The sequence below is a fragment of the Macrobrachium rosenbergii genome, chromosome 55, assembly GCF_040412425.1.
Source record: "Macrobrachium rosenbergii isolate ZJJX-2024 chromosome 55, ASM4041242v1, whole genome shotgun sequence".
In the NCBI taxonomy this organism is placed as follows: domain Eukaryota; kingdom Metazoa; phylum Arthropoda; class Malacostraca; order Decapoda; family Palaemonidae; genus Macrobrachium; species Macrobrachium rosenbergii.
Genome location: NC_089795.1, coordinates 22,160,408 through 22,184,351, shown reverse-complemented (window position 1 = coordinate 22,184,351; position 23,944 = coordinate 22,160,408).

The following is a 23,944-nucleotide window of genomic DNA, read 5'->3' as shown; positions in this document are numbered from 1 at the left end:
GCAGGTGCAACAAGACATATTTAAGACAATTGCATCTGAGTAACTGATGGCCTGACAAAGCTTGTATGATATCAATGGTGACCATTCATATTCACTCCTTACTCAAACGGAACCTAGTTTGCCCATATACAACCATCTTCCCGAAGTGCTGCAGCATGTCGGCGTAGAATGTTGATTATTAGGAAAGAGAACGAGCACCGAAATAGATGGAATTCATTTTCACGTGTGTCGTTGCAAAACTCAGTTTTTCGCTACGTGTTATTTAGGACGAATTTCTTTTTCAGTACTCTGACTTGAATTACTACAGAATTTAAAGCATTTTTCCTCAGGTGAGGATTGGCTGTGCTACGCTAAAATACGAGAGCTAAAAACGCTCGAAACAATCAGTTTAAAAACAGGTAAAAAGCACATACAATTTTCTTCGGCATGAAAATGAAAATGAATAACAGCGTATTCATTTTTGCTTGAGAGCAATTATCCGTGAAAGTTAGCTAGACTTTTTGTCTTTCTTTTTTCTTTTTTATCAGAAACTCATTTGATGGAAACATCTGCATTATTCTTAATATTCCACCAATTTCACAGTAAAAGTTGTAGAATAACGACATTTACCTGCAATTATATTCTCCTCGCCACCTATTATATTCCTTTGTTCGACTAATTTTGTAATCATAAAACCATTTTTTTTGTTAGCGCGTAGCATTTTTAGCGTTTTCCCTGTAATTGCACTTTTGCGGAGGGCATTATACACATAATTTTGCTTTTAAAGTCACAGATTTATTTTCAAATTACGGTACTTAAAGTAAAGTACCATTTTTATTGCCGATAGCCAATTCAACTTAGCTTTGTTTATTGCGCATATAGTTACTATTACACAACACAAATGTATTTGGACATTTGTATATATATATCAGAGTCGTGGGTAGCATGGTACCTTCAATGGGAAATATTGCTATAAACAAGATTCCACAGAATAATTGTAATTAAACGCGAAAACGTTTATGATATTACTAAGGGTAAAACAGAAAAATGTTTACCTACTTGACTATTGTCGTTTGAGTGGTCCGTAGGATATAAAACTCAGAGAAATCTTCAGCATTTAAAAATCGTGCAATAGCTACGTTGTCATTAATTGCCTTAAAAGTCAGGCTTTCCCTTTCAACTGTATGATTAAGATAATATACACTATAGAGATATCCTTGCCGTGCATTTTCTTTCAGTGGTTATTTGAGAGAAATAACAATGTTTTAAGATTAGGTTCCACCCCTTCTAGGGGCTTCACTTATGAATATCCTTTGTGTTTTTCACTATAATCCTTATTTGGAGGATAAATAATTGCCACTAAATAAATTATGATAAGGAGAAAGTTTCATCTGTATAGCAGTTGTATAGAATTGTAATCATATCATTTACCAAGTTTCATTTACAGTTGATAATGAAACAATCCATAATAACATAAGAAAGAAGAGATAACTCAACTTCAGAAAAAACATACATCTGTCTATGCGAGTTTTAGAAAAAAATTTTTATTGCATGTGCTGAAGTATATAATTCTCAAGTCGATAAAAATCATAAGACCCATGGACCTCCTTCAAACCCTCTTCAAGAAAAAACATAAAGAATGTGTTTTAAAATCTGTATGCGAGTTTTACTTCATTCCAGTCAAAACTAAAGGTATCCAAAGCTTCCGTCTAGTCGCTCAGTAATATATGAAAATAAACGGGCACTAAACACAGAACTCTTTCAAGTCTTTATACTTCATGCATGTTCACATGAATTTAATCCAAGTATCGTACCATCAGAAAATTATCGTCACTAATAATGACCTATAAAATGATAAACTAATCTTTTATTTAATTACTGACTCATAACTAAATTCAAGTTATTGGAAAGTTATTTCAACAAGAAATCATGTAATTGAATACAGCTTGCCTCATGGAAGTAATTAATGACAACTTTAAATTCCTAAAAAAATATTTCACTACCAAGAAATTAAATTTACTTCATTTTCGTAATTAGTGACGACACGAGTTTACTCAATGTTAATAGGTTGCAAAATTTCTAACTGGAAAAAATTATGGCGTTGACGCTGAATGACTTTCTGTTCAGGAAATATTTCATCAAAGCGAAAAGCTTTAGATAAGTGGTAATTGTGGGAGGTTTGATGAGTCGGTTTAGCTCCTCCATTTTCAGTTTTCTGTAAAAGAAAACTGCTGAGATGGCTTTGTTCTCCGTCCGTCCGCACTTTTCTGTCCGCCTCGATTTTAAATTACTGAAGCCAGAGGGCTGCAAACTGGTATGTTGATCAATCCATCCTCCAGTCATCAAACATACCAAATTGCAGCCCTCTAGCCTCAGTAGTTTTTATTCTATTTAAGGTTAAAGTTAACCATGATCGTGCATGTGGCACCGCTATAGGTGCCAACACACAGTCCACCACCGGGCCGTGGCTGAAAGTTTCATATAGCATTGTACGCTGTACAGAAAACTCGAAGAAACTTCGGCGCATTTTCTACTTGTTTATATTAAATAATAAAGTATCCAGCAGGTCAAATTGACTAGATTATTCCCTTTATCTCAGAATCGACTCTGTAATAAGACTCCCGTCAATAATCCGAGGGGATTAGGCCGGAAATATCAGTTTCCCCGGAAATCTTCCTGATAGCGCCCTAATCTGGTGCATTGTACAGCGCAAGTAGATATTCATCCACATATATATAAACTTGATTGTTAAACACATACTTTAAGTTATCATTTAACCTTTAATGCTAGAAGTAAGACAAGGATATCATGGGACCTTAGATGAGAAATATTGCTATAAAGGAGAATTCTCAAATTCTCAAAATAACTAATTAAACTATATGGAAACGTCTAGGACACTACGGTATTAACAAGGTAACACGCAATGACGTTTGCCTGACTGTTGACACTTGAGTAGTGTACAGAATATCAAGTCACGAGTAACCTTTATTATTTAAAAATTCTGAAATCTTCCCGTTGTCATACTATGCCCTAAGCAAGGGGCTTCCCAGTCATATGATTAAGATAATATGTTTTTGAAAGCATTATTTTCTTTACCTTCTCTTTCAATGGTTATTTGTAACATACCAGTAAAGCTTTTAAGAACGGGCACTAAATTCTCTTAGCGGTTCAATTACGAATACCCTTTACGCATTTCAAAATAATCGTTATTTGGAAGATGAATAATTATGTCTGTTGTATAAATTGTATCATAAAAGTTTAATTTAAAAATTATATAAACCGAAATGTAATCTTACCATTTTCCAAGTATTAGTGACAGTTGATAATAAAGTGATACATAGCACAAGAAAGCAGAGATTACTGAAATACTTCAGAAAGAACATGCTTCCGTCAATGTGAGTTCTGGGAGAAAAAAATAGCCAATTGATGAACGTAAGTACATATGTATAAAGGCAATAAAAATCACAAGGCTTTTGTACCTTTTCTAAGATTCCCTCCATGAAAAACTCGATGACTGTATTTTAAACTCTGTATGTGATTTATTTCTCATTCCCATTAAAGATCAAAGGTATCCAGGCTCTCCATCTGGGCACTCAGCAATATGAGATGAAACTGAACGGTCAAAAAACGCTGATAAAGTGAAAGTCGTTATGCATATATATATATTATTGCACACACACACACACACACACACACATATATATATATATATATATATATATATATATATATATATATATGTATGTATATATATATATATACACACATATATATTACATGTATGTATGTATGTATTTGTTCACGTAACAAGAGCTTCTAAAAACCCAGGTGTCCTGCGACTAGAATAATGTCGTGACATAATAATCACCTGTAAAATTTATATATGATTCTTGTATCTCTCATTATTCTCAGTCATGATTAATTCGGCTCAGCTAAAAAATAATGAGAAATTGCGTAGTTTTCTACAGAAACCTCCAGGGAATAATTATTACATCATTCACTTCATCATAGAGCATATTTCAACACTTACGAAGTCCTATTCAGTGAGTGACCTTGATTAGTTTGAGAAAATGAAGATTAAAGGATAAAACTTACTTCCCTGTCGCAACTAGCTATGGAAAAAGCTTAGCCATTGTTAACTGATTGCAAAATCTTATATGAAACGTTCATAGCGTTCAACGACATTTTCATATCCGTTAAATTCCACATCAAAACGAAAATGAAAATGTTTAGGTTGGTGGTTAGTGTGGAAGTTTAATGAGTGGTTTACTCGGCAATTAATTTATATATATATATATATATATATATATATATATATATATATATATATATGTGTATGTTTGTAATATGTATTTATATTTGTGTGTGTATATATAAAAATTTATATATATGTGTGTGTGTTTGTTTGTAAATATAGATAGATAGATAGATAACCGTTCATACATGTACGTTCATAAATACATACATACTTATGATTTTTTAAAAAATGACACGTTACTTACAAGCAACATTACCACGCCGAAAATTAAAATTCTTACATTACATATATATATACATATATATATATTATATATATATATATATATATATATATATATATGTGTGTGTGTGTGTGTGTGTGTGTGTGTGTTAAATAACTAAGTACGCAGCAGATTACATAATCTTCATAATTTCTTTTTTTCTTTAAAGCTACTTAGTGCTTGACCCTAGTCACTAATCCTGGGGAACTGCGCCTGAAATTTTAATTTCTAGGAAAATCTTTCTGAGACCGTTATGTTCTATATTCTATCTTTCTGGTAGCCGATATTCTGTAATGAAATTAGTGAGCGTACTCTCTGTGGCTAGATGTCTGCGTCCACACATATTCATTGGAATTCCAGACCAACAATTGTTTGAGAGCGACCAGGATGTCTGTGTACCCAGGAGTATTGGGAAATTCGGAATATGAGTTATTCACGCTGGCTGCATACATCCTATTCCAAAGAGGTAATCGTTTAGAAATCACGAGTAGAATGAAGATGAAAGGAAATCAAACAAAAATAAAACAAATTTAATTTTAAATATTCCTTTTATATTTCTTTGTTGACCCTTAGCGTCAAGGATGGTGTCTGTCAAACTAAGAAACGAGAGAGAGAGAGAGAGAGGAGAAACTAAACTGCACTACTATGAATTTATCGCGTAACAAGAAGTTACCAATAAAATGAAGAAATATCTACAAGCAGAACGAATACCTTCCCTGTCGTAGTGTGTGACCCATCAACCCACCGTGGCTCATTTAATATTTATTTCGGAAGCCCGTATTTTTTTTTTTTCTTCCTCTTTTGTTCACACATGACCAAAGTAGTAAAATCGCTCGAAGTATCTGTTATTTCATACTATGAACAGGAAAATAATTTGGAATACATGGCGATATTCAAATGAGTGTTGTTCTTTAGCTTATACAGCTTCTTGTATTTTAGTATTTGAGATTAAGACTGTAGCATAGTGGCGCAGATTTATTTATCCTGGAGAAAATAGTGATAAATTTGCTAAATTTTCCAAGCTATCACTCGCACCTCTACGCCCCATTAAACAGGCAAGGTAAACACATGTATTCGCTGCTGTCGTCTCAAATGGAGCGACGCAGCTTCGGGTGATTGTGGTGAGTTGGTTTATAACAAGTTTCTGACGACGAGGGAAAAGAAATCGCTTCCACAGAGCCTCTCTTCTTCCCCCGAATGGCGATGGAGGCTGTAGTTTTTCGCGTATCTTTTCATAAAGAAGCGCAGTATTGCTTTATCAGCTCTCTGTAAAAGGAAACTATTGTGCCGGCTTTTATTCCGTCTTTTTTTTCTGTCCGCACTTTTTCTGTCCGCCTCAGATCTAAATTTACTGAGCCTAGGGAGCGTAAATTAACATGTTGATCATCTACCTCCAATCATCAAACATACCAAATTGCACCCTTCAGCCTCATAGTTTTCATTTTATTTAGAGATTAAAGTTAGCCAAAATCATGCTTCTGGCAATCGATATAGGATATGCCACCACCGGGCCGTGGTTAGTTTCATGGGCCGCGGCTTTCACAGGCTTAGTATGAGACCACCGAAAGATAGAACTATTTTCGGTGGCCTTGATTATACGCTGCAGCGGCTGTACAGAAAACTCGATTGCGCCGAAGAAACTTCGGCGCATATTTTAATTGTTTTTAACTTACTCATGATTCACTTTAAACGGAGCATTTCCTTGCCACTTATAACTTCTGATATATACAACCTCCATGTTGCTTACGATGTTAGTGTACTACGTCTACACGGGGATCTTATAATTAACAACATCCTCGTGTAGGATTTTTCAAAGTTCATGAAATGAAACCTTTTACCAAAAGTTCTTTGCGCAAGTATTCAGGTTTTTTTATTTTACTCATTACTGTTGTATGAGACGTCAAGAAAGAATAATGTCATGTCTGATCAAGTATGTTGTGAATTCAGCACCTCGTAGCATAACGATGTTGTTGATGTGAATGTTTGTTTTCTAGGAGGAACAGCAGTAGAGTTTATAGCAATCTTATTTTAAGTTGGAAACAATATATCTATTTTAAGTCATCGAGAAATTCTTTGATAGTCTTTATACAAGAAAGTTTTCTTGTCTGTACATCTCTTGATATCAGATAATCTGGCATCTGTATGCATACCATATGCCAGACTCTCTCTCTCTCTCTCTCTCTCTCTCTCTCTCTCTCTCTCTCTCTCTCTCTCTTGAAAACACATTACAAAACACCCTTGGCGAAGAAGCTTTCATCCCTGTCTCCTCCAACCTTTAATTTTGAATATGTTTACGGAAAGAATGTCGAGACTCTTTGAGAGTGTCATTTTGGGGACCGTTAGCAGTTGTTTATTCAGAAAAAGGCGAAGGAAAATAAAGAGGTGTAGGAAGAGCAGGAACTCGACAGGATTCTGAAGAAATCTCGCGGGATACCATTTTCACAAATAAGACGCAATGATCCCGAAGGTAAAAAAAGAATCACGGAACTAGAGTCTTTTGTTCCGGGAATTTTAAAGAGTTGTACATACCTTTTAGCAATGATGAATTATGATATGATATATATATATATATATATATATATATATATATATATATATATATATATATATATATATATATATACATATATATATATATATATATATATATATATATATATATATATATAATGAGGTGAAGGAAACGTCATGACCTATTTATTTGTTTATTATAAAAGCTGACGTTTCGAAATTAGGATATATAAAAGCGTTAAAGAGTCTCAGATTTAAGAAATCTACTGACTAAAAAACTACTATTTAACAACTTAAATGTAAGAAACAGATCACCACTTTCGGAGGGGTAACCCGGGCCAGTGACACCAAACAAAAACAAAGACAGGGGCAATCTCAGGACAGGTTCAGTGTTGAAGAGGTAGTTAGGTTGTTTAAGTCGGCACAAGCTTCTTAATGCACAATGACTCGGTTATTGCTAATTGATGAGGTGAGGAGGTTATGGAGAGGATTTTATAATGTTTATGCTCATTACCTGTTTGCACTTTTTGGTGTGTTCAGGTACATTTGAAAGATTCAGGATTAGTCGACCTAACACCTGTGCTACAACTAACTCCCCGATGACAATCAGTTCTCACATTTATTCAAGTCATGAGAGGTGCTCAGCATTTCACGACACATTTTTGGCAGGTGTATTTGTATACCTGCCCGAAATGTGAGGTGTGGAAATGTTTGGAAGTCATCTGATAGCTGAGCTTATCTCTATATCTGAAAAGAGAACCAATGCTTAATGGGTTCTTTGGTATGGTACTACTATTGACTGTCGTAAGATGCCGATCCAGTCGAGCTAAAAAAAGATTTTATCATAAATAAAAGGTATGTGCCCTGTGGAAGAGTGCTTTAGGAATTCAGTTTAGAATTAAAAAGACAACTGCTATAAAGATTAGTACCTAAGCCGGTAAACGTCTATTGTCTAAAAATAGAAGTACGAAAGCCGCGATCATTTCGAGACACCAATTTATGTGAAAATGTCAGTTTATTTTTGTTTTCATAATCTATCGTGAACTTCTTGTTTGGATGTGCTGAACTGGCATGTTCAAGTAATTTATCAGCTTGCTCGTTATTTTTGGAAAAGTAAAAAGTTGTCTACGTATCGAAGGAAGAAAAGAGATGTGACAGTTGTCCAGCGGCTGTTCCTCTAGAGAAAAAGATCTATAGGCAGATTCAAGGTCTAAATGAAAAGATAGTCTCTGCAAGTAGTGCCATTGAAATTGATAGAAATTATCTATCTATCTATCTATCTATCTATCTATCTATATATATATATATATATATATATATATATATATATATATATATATATATATACACATTATATATACTCGTATATGTATGTGCGTGTATGAACATCTTTCTAGGCTACCCCCACCCCTTTCCCCATAAACACACAACAGGAGTCGAAAATGTGTATGGAGAAAATGAGGAGTACACATACATACATACATACATACATACACCCTTCCCATAAACACACAATATATAGTCGAAAATGTATATATAGATAATGAGGAGTACATATACATAACTGAAAACAATGCTACTGTTGAAATTTCTGCTTACATACATAACATGCTGTGCTCTGTTGCTATTGCATAAATTTCTCCCCCTCCCTCCCATCTTGTATATCGGGTGGTAGCGTGTCCAGCTTACGACTGGACGTCTGTTGACCTAAGCTGTCATTTAATTTCATAGTTGTCAAACGACTGTTGTAGGTTGTATCTTGGGTGGAAAGAGAGAAGAAGAGAGAAAACTGGACGTGGAGAGTCATTACCCCCATTAATTGTATAGCATTAAACCAGGAGAGCAATGAGGTCATTCTTACCCCGCTGGGGTAAAACCATATATTCGCTGGATTTTCTCTCTTCATATTTAGTCTATTTATGCAGCTTCTTTTTATACCATGCCTCATTATAAACCTTAAATCACAAAATATAAATGTATGGAGCTTCTGGTAATTTTCGACCCAAAAAAATAATAGGCGTTATCAGTCAGAAAAAGAACCCTCCTCCAGTATGTCTTGATTGTTTTTCAATTTGATTTCTGGCTGCAATTTATTTCCTTTCGCCCCTTCTCTCCAGAGGCTTCATTCCATTCATATTTTCTGGCATTACATATTCTCACTTCATGGCTTCACTTTGAAGCCCTTCTTGCAAATAAATTTTGACTTTTGCTCCGCAAGCAGCCAAGGAGACCTTCATAAATGATTTTGGTCTGATTAGAGAAAAGTACTTTACATTGCAGCTTTATGGAATTACAGTAACTAAGGTCGTAACTTGTAGTACTATCAGCAGATATTGAAAATTTCTAATTATTTTGACAGGGCTGTTAAACAACTAGATTTAGGGACCGAAATATTTATATCTAAAGAAGGCTTCAAAATATCCATCTCTCAAGACTCTTAATCAATAATTATTATTATTTTTGTTCTTTTCAAAATACTTTCAAATCACTGAAAGATATATGTAAGCATCCAATGTTTCCCTCCACCTTTTGATTTCACAGAGTTCTCTCGGACATTCGTTGCCCCCGCGTTTCAGAACCTCATCGATGTTCCCGAGATAACTGAGAATACGAGGTGTATACATCAGTGTTCAAACAAACAAAAAGGTTGAGTATTAAAATTCGTATATTACACTCAAAGAAAGAGAATTCAAATTCATTGACAACAAAACAACGTAAAAAAATTATATATGCACCACCAGTCTATGAACAACTTTTGCCATTATTTAGTAATTAGATACAGAAATACCGAAAAAATTAAGTGGGATGTGTTTAGTCAATAGAATTCAGTAGATATATAAACATAACGTTTATGATACAAAGAATCAGAACGGGAACCACTGAAAGCTGCAAGCTCAGTTAATCTCAGTAACTGGCAGAAAGTATTTCGTTGCTTGAAAGGTCGCTTGTTTGCCTCAAAGCGAATATTTGAGATAGGTTTATCTATATTTAAATGTTAGCGGTAACATAGTGGAAACCCGAAGCTCTGTTACCAAATTTTATTAACGATGAATAAATTCAATAACGGCGTGATAGCTTCATAAATTTAAATCAGTCGCGGGACTTAATATCGTTCAGCCTTCACCAGATCATGGATTATTAAAAGCAATAACGATGATGGACGGCGCTCCCTCTGATATTACTAAAAGTTAAGTTTAAAGAAATATGTTGAAAGCGATGGAAAAAAAAATTGAATTATTTACATATTCCGACCTTTTTGTTATATGGGAAGTGGGTATTAAAATACTATGGAATGATAGTACAGCGCACATTTTGAATTAAATCATGTAACTCTTTAAATCAGTGACTAGAATATTTCAATTCTCACCGTTCTTTCACGGCGTCATATGCGTTGTTATTATATAAAACATAGGCAAGTAATTACCTCAGTTAACTATTTATGCTATAAAATGACAATGAGTTTTATCATTATCATGCTCTTTCATACTCTTAACGTCTACTTATGACGAGAAGAAATACATAAGAGTACCCAGGGTATAGACAACAAAGTGCCATTTTTTATGAAATTAGAAATCAGACCCTTCGGAAAGCTAACGTACAGATTGTACTACGACCACTGTGCATTATCTACAAACGTCCTATAATTCGAAGTATCAAAAAATATATGGGAATAAAAACATTCCACTAGCTTTATTTGGATATACCCATTAAGAAATGAGGAAACGTCATCATCCAAATTACTTATAGTTTAATATTTTATTTCGTTATTGTTATTCCAAATTATCTTTTGACTTTTGTCACAGCTGTTTTCTGCTCAGTTGTGTATGATTTCATGATTCAGGACAATTGGATTTAATTAAGAATAACAAATCTTCGCTTGTATGCTATGAATCACAACTATTCTAATTTTAAGCAAGATTTGATAAATAGAACTTAACGTAATGTATATTTTTACGCAAGTCTTCTCATTTTGTTTAGTTTACAAAGAAGATCAGTCGAATTGCTAAACTTCTGTAGAAACGCCTCTACGTCATTCAGCCATTCCTATCAACTTTCTTCTTTTGGTTCGCTTGAGTATAAGGGCGAAAAACAGACAGACATACAGACACACAGGCAGATACTCTATCTGAAGCTATCAATCCTCATATAGAGCTTCAGCTGTGATATATTCTACTTCAAAGTTCTATTCATGTAAATCACCAAAGACGCCTCTCTATGCAGCCATCAAAGGGGAGCTTACTATCACATACTGAATTCTCTCCTTCATGTAAACAGTACCATGACGAGGTGGAGAAACTTGGCCAAACACTCAGTTCATGTAATCTAAGTGAGAGTAAATTCAATGAATTTTTTTTTAAATAGAATATTATGTCGAAAAGGCAAAACTAAAATAAATACGATAAATGACAAACCCAAAATACACTTATTTATTTATGCAATATACCAAAGCAAATTATATGAACATTACTAAAAAAAATATTATGCTAAAAATGGATCTTTGAATCAATTAAAATGCCGATAAACACAGAGAATATGTGCATTCAAGCAGCATACGTAAACGATAATTCTAAGATTAATTATAAAGAAAATATATAATTGTGTAAAAAAAAGTACATATTATGAAAACAGAAACACTGAGGAACAGGAACACTAACTTTGTAAATAGAAATCTTCATAGAAGATGACTGTGATTGTAGAATGAAAACAAATGTTGTGTAGAAGAACTATAAGCAAAGGTTAGAAGCATTCGTGTCGACTAAGAATATAAAGTAAGACTTAACTATTTTAACTATTTATAAAGAAAAGTTTTGTCAGAGCGTTTTGTCCAAAGGATTATGAACCCGTCAGCTTGTTTTTAGATTAATCGATACCACCCGATGGCACTATTATCATTTACTGATAGTTGTATGTGTCTGTAACTCAAAACTGCCTGATATGCATAAGAGAAGCATCACTGAAGCCAGAGTGTGATATGACAGGAAAAACTCTTCATTTTTCAATGAAGAAAACATTTTATCTTTATTTTAATATGCACACCTGTGCTTAAAACTATAGTTTGATATAGATTCAAGTAAATCTAAATACTATTACTGGTATGATTTGTCAAAATCTGATCTGATGTCTTGGCCCTGGGACCGTTTGGCTATCTATCTAGTACGGTGGAGTATTATAAGACAATATTGCATGAATCATAGACATTTTACCGATTATCTGATGACTTACAGGGAATCGATTTCAGGAGCAAACTTACATTTTCACGAATTTCCGTGCTCATGAAGTATGTGGAAAATCAGTTGTAGCATTTTTCATTTGAATGTATTGTTAAGTTACGCCAAACGCTTCGACGTTGGAATAATCCTTTGATAATACTATTTAAATGTTCCAAGTATTCATATTGTAGGAAAACCAATCATTTGCATCTGAATTACTAATAGCATGGAAGTCATTAAATGAAGAGAATTCAGTTGGAAAATTCACATTGTTTTATTAATCATGACGCAATTTGTATCCCGTTTCCCAACATGTTAGGAACAATCATCTTATGATCCTCTCATTAAACTGAATGTTAAGCAGGCCAGATGCATGTGCATAACTGTTTTTCGCCATAAAAAGTATCAGTGCCACTATCTAAGCCATTATATTCGTCTTGAACAGATCAAATTCTTCCTCAGCCTTCATATTTTGAAAGTTCTACCTATATGCCTGCCTACAAATTAGTTCATTTCTCATACACTGATGCGAGGGCAGATTATATGCCTTCTTGCATTTCCATAAGAGGATTCAGGCACCATCTAGTGTGACGTTCCTGTCAACCAGTTTATGACCAGCATCATAAACTGGATGACAGGAACATCACACTAGATGGTGCTGAGAGGATTCTATCGCTATCTAGTGTGACGTTCCTGTCATCCAGTTTATGATGACCAGCATCATCAACTGGATGACAGGACCGTCACACTAGATGGTGCTAAGAGGATTCTAGCACCATCCAGTGTGACGATAATGTCATCCAGCTTATGATGACCAGTATCATAAACTGGATGACAGGAACGTCACACTAGATGGTGCTAAGAGGGTTCTAGCACCATCTACAGTAGTGTGGCGTTCCTGTCATCCGGTTTATGACCAGCACATTTTCATTTTTGGCCTAACCGTTACTCTCTAATGAGATGGGTATTACATGAAATGTAATGGAAATAACAGACTGACAGCTTTAACACCCTTTGCATGATTACCGTTTTAAGGAGGCAGCAATTTGCTAGAAACTAGATATCCATTTTTTTTTTTTTTACCTGAAAAGCTCATTTCTCTTGTCGTTAACATCACATAGATAAGACTGAACAACAAATGTCGACACGTCATTTCTCAAGAGCATGAGGACATTAGCGAACTTCATTCGTTTGCAAGCTTTGGGAAGCCATTTTGGAAATTATCATTAGTCATCGCACGTTTCTGCGCTGCGTGTTCGCTGAGGCACTTACTGCGTCGCAACAGGAGAATATATGGTGTCCAAGCACGGAATCACAATCTTGCTTATCAGTTGCTTTAAACTGGTGTCCTTGGGGGAATAATTATCTAGTACGGTTAGCTGCTTAAAATTTCACATGCATTTTACAAGCCATGTCTTTATTTTTCTAACAAGGATAAACTTAGTAGAATATATTTCATTAGCTATTTTCATGATGGAAGACATTGAAGGAAACTACAACATTGTCATGCAGCCTCTCGAAGACTTACCAAATTCTTCTTTAGTTTCACTTGCCAATGATAAATATATCGTTATAGACAGTATTCTCCTTAACACGTCTAAAAACGCGGATACTACATTTGCTTTCAGAACTTCGTTGAAGTTTGTTGTCATCAATTTCTTTTCAAGTTAAATTCAGCTCGTCTCTGTTGGGTTGTCAGAGGTCGATGGTCCACACTAGGCTTCTTGCTCCTTTTCAACATTCCACACTCAAGGGGCGCCATTTGCCAATAGACGATACTGGATTAATGCCGGTTTAACCTAACCCATCTACCAACCAGAATTTACACAAAAACCTGGACAGTAATGTAATATTTTTCAAAGTCATATGTACAAGACGCTTCAAGCAACAGTGACCGACATAGCTCGAAGCCACAGGGCGGTGTTGAGACATTAAAAGAAATTATTAACTGTAGGACAAAATTATGTCAGAAGGAAAGTTGTCAGATTTATAATATATATCCCTTGATAACTGTGAAAAGGAGCTTATCATTGATTCTGCCTGTTTCGTAGGAACGCGTGCACGCACAAATGATTTGCGAGAAATTATAAGAAAACTTGGTATATGACGGATGTTCCTCATATATTAAATAAAAATGAGAGAACAGGTTCTTATTCATTAAAATATTCTGAGAGGTGAAGTGAGCAGCTATTTCTTTTTGTCCCCAAAATCAGAAAGATAGATAACGAGATAAATTGATAAACCGATATGTGAAACAAGATAATAGAAAAAAAAAAAAAATTTTTTTCAAGTTTTCGTCAAGTAACCGTATGAAGAGAGTTAGTCTGGTTCAACGACGAAAACTCCTTGACGCTCTCTCAGATAACTTTTAGTTGGTGAGATTTTGCGAGTTTCTTCTTTCCCGTTTTTATGACATCTTGAGGCATGAGTCTTTCATGCACTGGACTTTTTATTTGTGGTAAGAGTATTTACCAAAATATACGACTCGGTCACACGCACCTCACAGTTCTATAAGATTCAAAATATAGTCTGTAATAATAGTAAGTACATAGGAAGATGACGATATATAAGCAGCCGTAAAACACCTCAAAGCTGAACAACAAGACGAAATCCAGCATTATGAACGCTTAATGCCGCCGTTTCTACTGATAACAGAAGGAAACTAACATACGGTAAAATTTCTTTGAACTTTTTAAAGGATTATTACGCGCATCACTTTCTCGGCAACCTCCCCTTCGCCGTTGGAGTTGGAAGAAGTTAGTGACTCGGTGTAGAACTTCGCGGAAGTTAGTGTTATCTAAAGTTATCAGGAGGAAATCTCACGTTCCATTCGGGTTCTTCTGGGGAACATTAGCGCAAGCCGTCCTTCAATATCTTGTCTCATCTCACCAACCATTAAGAACTTTGGAATTGGATTATGTCGCTGTTCAAGCCCTTTCTCTCACTCTGAATTCTCATAGGGTGACGATATATATATATATATATATATATATATATATATATATATATATATATATATATATATATATATATATATATATATATATATATATATTATATTCTATATATATATATTATATATGTGTGTGTGTATTCTAAGCAAGGTTTTTAGCGTAGTTACTGTATTTTGTTTTTAACCTTAGTTACGGCCTGGTCAACAAGCATATAATCTAGTGCTTGGGGTCGCCACATGTGGAATATGATTTTAATGGAGCTTACACATCTGCATATCCGGGCCCACAAGTATGTATATACAGTATATATATATATATATATATATATATATATATATATATATATATATATATATTTATATGTATATATGTGTGTGTGTATATATATATATATATATATATATATATATATATATATATATATATATATATATATATATAGTATATATATATATGTGTGTGTGTGTGTGTGTGTGTGTGTGTGTGTGTGTGTGTGTCTGTAGATTTCATATTAGAGTTTCACTAATAGGAGTACAATGATTTTTCCTTTCTTTTGTGGCATTTGTTTAATTCATCTTTTCGCTAGGCCCATTCACTGGATACAGAAGCTACAGTTTTGCTTTGTGTCAATTTCAGATAGTCGGTTAATCTGGGCAAGATCTTTATTCGTGAGAGGTAGCTAGACTGTGGTATGATCCAACTTGTGGCAATTTTGTCGTGAAAGCAAAGTTAGTTTTTTTTTTTTTAAGTTTCAAGAACTCTTCTAACTATCCTTCCCACAAACTCTCTGCCGTAATTAATTACATTTCCTTAGTAATGAACATTCGCAAGACAAGTAGAGGATTTCTTTGCTTGTATATCAGCACCAATTCCAAATCTCTGTTTAGGATATGTTAATTATTAATGCTATTTGTTCGTTATTTTTGTTTATGCTTTATAGATATACATAAAAAAGACATTACCAGCAACATAAGAGGAAGAAGCCGAATTAGCGGTTTGAACCTGTCTTTTGAGAGGAAATGGATACCTAATTTATTTTGGAATTTTTGCTTATCAAGAGTCTCTTTCTTTATGCGATGAATGAGTGTTGACTGGCCCTTCCGGGAAAGGCAAATGGCCCTTCCGGGGAGCTTTTCGAGCAATTGATATCATAAGGCATATTAGATGAATGAAAATTTGGGCATGATTCAATCAAGCTTTACATCTAACAGCGATATCTCATAGACAAAGTTTTACCATTACTTTTCGTGAGGCTGTTCATATATGCTTGAGAGATAGAGAGAGAGATTGATTATATTAGCTCCCTTTGATAGACAATTTCTGTACTGTTATAAATCTCTCAGAGAGAGAGAGAGAGAGCTTATATTAGCTCACTTTGAGAGACAATTTCTGTACGGTTATAAGTTTCTCATAGAGAGAGAGAGAGGGAGAGAGAAGTGGGGTGAGATGAAGAGAATGAAGTAGGATTTTTTTTTCATTCAAACAAATAATAATTCATAAATCCCCTACGTATTTTTTCTCGGTGTTTAATGCATTCTTTTATTACATAGTGTTTGGATTTGGTTTTGTCGTCGACTCTTATAAATCTAGCATAACTAGACATTTAACACTATTTACCAAAGATTGACGAAGGCGGAAATAGTAATTCCCCACAACAAAAGTGGTGGCTGCGTGCGCTTATAAATGGAGTGGGAAAATAAATACAGCGAAAAAAGAAACGAAGTTATGAGGGCACTACCCAAGTCTGGGAAAAGCGGGAATTGGTGGGGAATTGGGACGTATATCTTGCAAGAGCGGAACTACAGAGGCTGAAATAAGCTGCTTAAGTTAGGCCGCGAGAGACAACAGACACACAGACAGACATACAGACAGACAGGAGGATCTCTTATTACCAGGAGCCATAGAGGTTATTTTTGGTTAGTTCACACACATTTTTAACTTCATATCCTGAAGTAAGAAGACTAGCATGGGAACCATATCAGATTTTAGGTAACAGACAGATTTAGAGGTTTTGTTTTACTTAACGTTTATTTGGTAGTATTGTCCCAATTTTGACAATATGGAGGAGGTTTGTTTACATTTACGACGCAGGGTGTCTGAATACAAGAGTTTTGTGTTGCATGTGTTGCATGGAGTAATAAATATTATTGAGGTTTAGCTATATACATTATATATATATATATATATATGCTGATATATATATATATATATATATATATATATATATATATATATATATATATATATATATTATATATATATATATATATATATATGTATATATATATATATATATATATATATATATATATATATATATATATATATATATATCGTTTCAACACTAACAGAAAAAGATGATAAATTTAGAGTTCGATGCATTTAGATATTCGTGCTTTTTTATTTTAAATTTACATAAGTGTTAAGTTAAAACAAATGCGTAAACTTAATGATACTGTTGCATAGATTCATTAATGTATATATACGTATATATGTAGTATAATATATATATATATATATATATATATATATATATATATATATATATATATAATATATATATATATAATATATATATATATATATATATATATATATATATATATATATATATATATATATATATATATATATATATATATATATATATATATATATGTTACAGGAACAGATCAACACTTTTTTTTGAAGTGCACGAGCGTGATCTTAGCGATCGAACCTCTGTGTGAAAAAGACGAAAAGGTTCAACCCTGGTTCCACTCGCATTTTTTTTTCTCTCTCTCTCTCTCTCAGCCCCTCTCTCTCTCCCCTGACCTCACTCATTCTCACCAAACAGTTAAATGGACTATTTAAAGAAACACAATCGTTCCTACAAAAATAGGTTTATTATTCAAATAACCCAACAAGAAATGAATAAAACAAAGCAAAGATTAAAATGGCATAATAAATGAATTATCGAAGTCAGATAACTAAACTCTAAACTGCAAAGCACTTTGACTAAAGAAGTCTCATTATGGCTAATAGCCTGAAATACACCAAAATCTCATACTCCCAAATCAATAACTAAAAATCATGTCAAAAAAAGTCTCCCATGTTATTCCAACAAGTCCACAGACATCTTATCTGCCAATTTTCAAAGCCTGGAACCACTCCAAAGCTATGACTGGACAACTGCAGTTCTGTCACGTTAATGAACGATCAAACTCACTTTAGGCAGACGGCATAATCTAGATCAGTAACGCACGTACTCAATTTGAATATACATATCGCTTTTCGAGATCACCTGATCTCCAATATTGCTGAGCCGCAAAGAGCTGAGGAATCAAACTATTTGCTGAATACAAAGATTTTGCAACCGACGGCTTCCCATCAGTACCACCTCGCACCGAACTATCCACGATAACATCTTAAAGCATTGAAGCTATGAAATGCATATATGTGTCCTTAAATAGAGCTGCCGACCACCCCATAAGAGCGTTCCTCGCTCTCCTTAATGGCAAACTAAAACAAAAGCATATGTATAAAACATAACAGATAGGGCTATGCTCAATTAGCAATGTCTACTGCACTGCAGCTTAATGACTGCTCATGACACACTTCCAAAGTCACTGGGGTTGTGTTCTTAGAGCCTTTACATGTAATCTTACAAACACGAATAAGCTTTACTACTTCACAACAAGAATTATCAGTAAATAGGCTATTAAGACAATTAAAATTGTCGGCATAATATATTCCTGATACTCGAACATCATGGGATCGCCGATGTCTTCTAACGGTGGAACAGTCATTGGCACTTTGGTTGTAGGTACCGCCACACTAAATGCTCGTTATGCGTATGACGATAATTATCTTCGAACTGTTGAATACAGCACGCTGATAACCAAGGAGTTCGTGCTGACATCACACGGCATGCAGCATCAAACAGCTTGGATCCTGAAGAACGAATGATGTCGACTTGTTGCTCTGGCACATCGTCGTGATGGGGTATTTTGCAGAACATGGCAGTATGTTCTGTGGACACAATGTGGTAATCTCGCAGGAACTGCTAAAAGTCACATTCTGTCGGAGTCTGTCCACGTAACTAATGATAATTCACAACCACCCACAGATACAACTCGCAACTGGAAAATACTACTGTCATACACATACTTCTCCCTAACTAAAGTACAACTTGTCTTATAATCAACTCCCAAACCCTGATATTGATCTCCCAAAATGAACATGGTCTCTAATCCATCCCATATCACTACTGAGTCTCCAAAAGCACTCGAAAAGGTCTAATAACAAAAAGGTTTCATGTTACTGAACCAAACAAAACTACTAATTCAAAAGTCAAACACTCTTAATGAATCCAATCCAAGTGTGTATCTCAGAATAATCACAGTCAACTCACTACTAAGCACACAATTACTCTATGGAACTTCACTCAAAAAAACTATCCAACAGAAAAAAAAAATACTGGAGAATCCTATCCAAAACACTAAAAGGTATCATATCTCGTAAAAGACATGAAAGTTCTACCCGGTTAGCAAATATTTCGCAACACCTAACTAACTCTCTCAACAAAATAGCAATTGATGTAATGGCAATCGCTCCCATGATCTTAACAACTACAATTACCACAATACAGCTCCTTCATTTTAAAAAAACTGAAAAAATCCAAATACTCAAATACGATCTCCCAACCCGAAAAAGATCAGACTTGTTCGGTCCGATATACCAAGTACCTCCTAAAAAAAAAACCTAACAACACACATATTGCGTCAGATGACAAAACTCATCATAACACCATAATACAATAACACACTAACACATGGGTCAAATTCGTCATGAATTAGCCCATGTCTCACTCCAAAAATCATTCGAAAACAAATGATTAAGAACTTCAACATCTAAAATGAACAAGAGACAAAAAAAAAAAAATAAATATCATATATATACAAATATCAACCCATTTATCCTCTAACTATATACAAACGTTCCACTACATAACTATATACAAATGTTCCATTACATCCTTAACTTTCTTTAACTTCGAAATATGGGTCAATTTCGTCACACCCGTATTTACATCTTTTACTACAAATCTATTCCTCTTTGATCTCTCTTATAACTCAAAAGGTCCGTGGAACTTCGACTTAATTTATAATTCAGATCATTCCGAACATTCACTTTAACAAACACTCTATCACCCATCGAAAAACTACTCCCTCGATTTCGCGTTACTTTTCTCTACCATTGCACGCGAACTAAGTTCGCTCTTACTGATACGTGCAAATCTTTTCTCGCTGTATTTATCAACGAAGTGACCGTAACATCACCTTGAACTCGCTCTGGTAACAAATCAAAAGGTCCTCTCAACTTGTACCCATACAAAGCTTCTGCTGAGATATCTTAATTGTGTCATTCATCATAGTATTGATACTATATCGCACTTCATCCAACGATCTGTCCCAATGTGTATCGGAACCACCCACCGTCATGCGCAAAGCTTCGATTACTTTCCGATTCGCCCTCTCACGTAACCCATTTGCTTCAGGTCTATACGGGATTATAGATACTTTCTTTTATTCCCAGTAAATTAGCAAGACCGTCTAAAGTCTTATTAACAAATTCCTTACCATTGTCTCAGAGCAGACATTCAGGAACACCATATCGACAAATTATCCCCTTAAAGAACGCTATAGCAACCTCCTCAGCTGATTTTGTACTTTCCAGTGGAAAATCTCAACAAAACGAGTTAATCCCGTCAACAACTACTAATAAATGTCTATAACCATAGCGGACTCTGAGAAGTTACCCAGAATATCCATATGCACTCTGAAACGGCGTATGTGGTATGGGATATGAACCCAAAACGACATGACACTGTCGTCGCTGGCTTATTCGCATTGCAAATAGCGCACTTCTTCACAAAGGCTTCTACTGCGGAAAACATATTTTTCCAAAAGAACTTTGACCTGACGTTTTCATACGTCTTGTCCACACCTAAATGAGGAGAACCAAATTTACAATGTACAATGTCTAGAACTTGTGGTACTAGACTCTCTGGCACGATGATTTGTGTAATTTCACCCATGCTTCGAGTACTTCGCAAGTTATACTTAACTTTCCTCACCAATAAATTATTCTCCAACTCTAGACCAGAAAAAGGCAACTTATACCCTTTCTTCGGTGAAACTCCCCTAAGAAATGCCTTAGCATCCGACAACAGTTTATCTTCATCTTGCTTTTGTTCGAGCAAGCCTATGTCCCAAGTGACATTTTCACCCGTAATATAACACACGGCGTTACTTTCACTATCACGAACAACAATCTCTCCCGAGACTGCCGACTCACTATTTCTCCCCGAAGTATGCACTGTAAAAACGTGTATGTCCTCTACATGCGATATCTCAGAACTACTAGTATCAGAGACATTAGACACCAAATATTTACTCTCTTCTTCACACAGGATTGGTTTGTACTCCTCATCCTCGACCGAAAGTATCTGCTCAATGCATCTGCAACTACATTATGCTTACCTTTCAATGTATTTGAGGTTTGCATCAAAATCTCTCAATGTTAGGAACTGTGCTCTCTTGGGCGACAAATTTGGCTTATTAAAAGCTCTAAATAACGGTTGATGATCTGTAAAAATCTCAACTTTTTTATTTCCCAACAACAACATCTTAAAATGAACAAGGCTAGAGACGACTGCGAAAGCCTCCTTGTCCACAACTGACATCAGCCTTTTTCGTTACTACTACGCGTTTTGAACTTTCTGCTATAAAAAGCAATTGGGGTGTAATTTTCCTCAAATTTCTGCATCAAACACGCACCTATACCTTCCTGACTCCGCGTCAGTCACTAAGGTGAACTGTTGACTAAAATCTGAAACTTCAAAACTGGTGGGTTCACCAAAGCGGTTCTTAAGCTTCTCAAAAGCTAATTGTTGACTATCACCCCAAACAAACTTAACGTCTTCTTTTTCTTGTAACAAATCTGTCAATGGAGACGCTTATTGAGAAAAATTCCAATAAAAACGGTATGAAAGAAACCTGACATACCTAGGAACGAACGAATCTGTTTCCTGGTTTTGGGAACTGGAAAATTCACAATGGCTTTAACTTTCTCATCATTCACTCTGACTCCTCTTTAGAGATAACATGTCCCAGATAGACAATTTTTTCTTCAGAAACTCACATTTTTGACTTTAATCCAGCGAACCGTGATCGCTTGAGTGACTTCTTTTAACACCTTCAGATGTTCTTCAATTGTATCTGTGCATATGAGAATGTCATCCATGTACACAAACATCGACTTTCCTAACAAGCCAAGAAGTACTGTGTTAACCAGTCTAGTAAATGTTATTGGGGACCCTTTGTAATCCAAAAGGCATCCTATTAAACTCGTAATGTCCCTTTGGTACCGAAAATGCTGTATATTTACGGCTACTTCTCACAAAGCGGAACCTGTAAAAACCTTGCATAAGATATAGATGAATATATATTCTGCCACCGATCTCAACAAACAAATCAGGCAAACAAGCTACCGGATATCTATCTGGGCATGTTTTTCATTCAATTTACGAAAATCTACACAAACTCTGACACTACCGTCTTTCTTTGGGACTGCAAGCAAAGGAAAATTGAACGGAGAATTGGACGGCCTAATAATGCCTTCCGACTCCACCTCTGAACTTCTTTTTCTACTTCTCTCTGATCTTAAAAGGAATTCGATATGTTGGAATATATATGGGATTTTTAATTCTTTTCAGGCGAATTGAATGTTCTAAAACATCTGTAACTCCTAATTTATCTCCTTCAAAGCAATTATATCTAGATATTCTTTCAACACTTTCTACTACTTTATCTGAATATTCAAGATAATCAACTTTAGCCAAGTGTTCATGCAGAACCTGACTTCGAACTGTTGCTCCTCAATTAGGAAACATATTCCCGTCTCCACAAAAACTCACTAATTTATGTTCTTCATTAAACTCTTCAAAATCATTACATAAGTACCCTTGTGATATTTTTTTCACTGAGTCTTGATAGCTAACTAAATTCTACTGTAGTTACACCTATGACTGAAACTTCATTTACTGACACCATACTCACAACGTCTTTGAATTTCTCGGTTCCCTCAACAACGCACACTTGAGAAGGAAACTTTCTCTTTCATCAACACTTTAACCAATGTAGGAACTCGCGGTTGCAATTCAATATCTTCCAACAAAAATCCTTTGAAAGATTTTGTGGAATATCTTCACTCTCTAATGACTGTGTTACACATGTCTCAGACTGTGTCTTAGGTTTCTCACAAGTTTTTTCCCTGTATATATGGAACAAAACAACCTGACTCACCTATTGTAATCCTGAATTCCAATAGATGAATGTTGATGTTATGTCGCATGCAAGAAGGGTGTCCTAGCAAACCATTTCACCTAAGGCTAACTTCTTCTATGACCAAAATGATTCTACTATTGTCTTTCCGCCGATACCAAGCGTAAGAAATGACGAACCTAAAATATTCAGTTTCCGCCAGGTCGCCACACACTGTCTCACTCAGAAGGGGCTAATTTGCACTCTGGAAACTTGGAGGAAAAAGGTCAGCATTTACTTAACTGAGCTACCAGAATCATGAAAATAGAAATGTCACTGCCATTAGAGAATCCACGTACAATAAGGCCTAGGTTCTAGTGACTCTAAGACCTGATTGCTCATAATCCTGTGTCCGTCTTCGAACTTATCTTGTGAAAATTCTGCTGTTCCTTTGTGTATCTAGA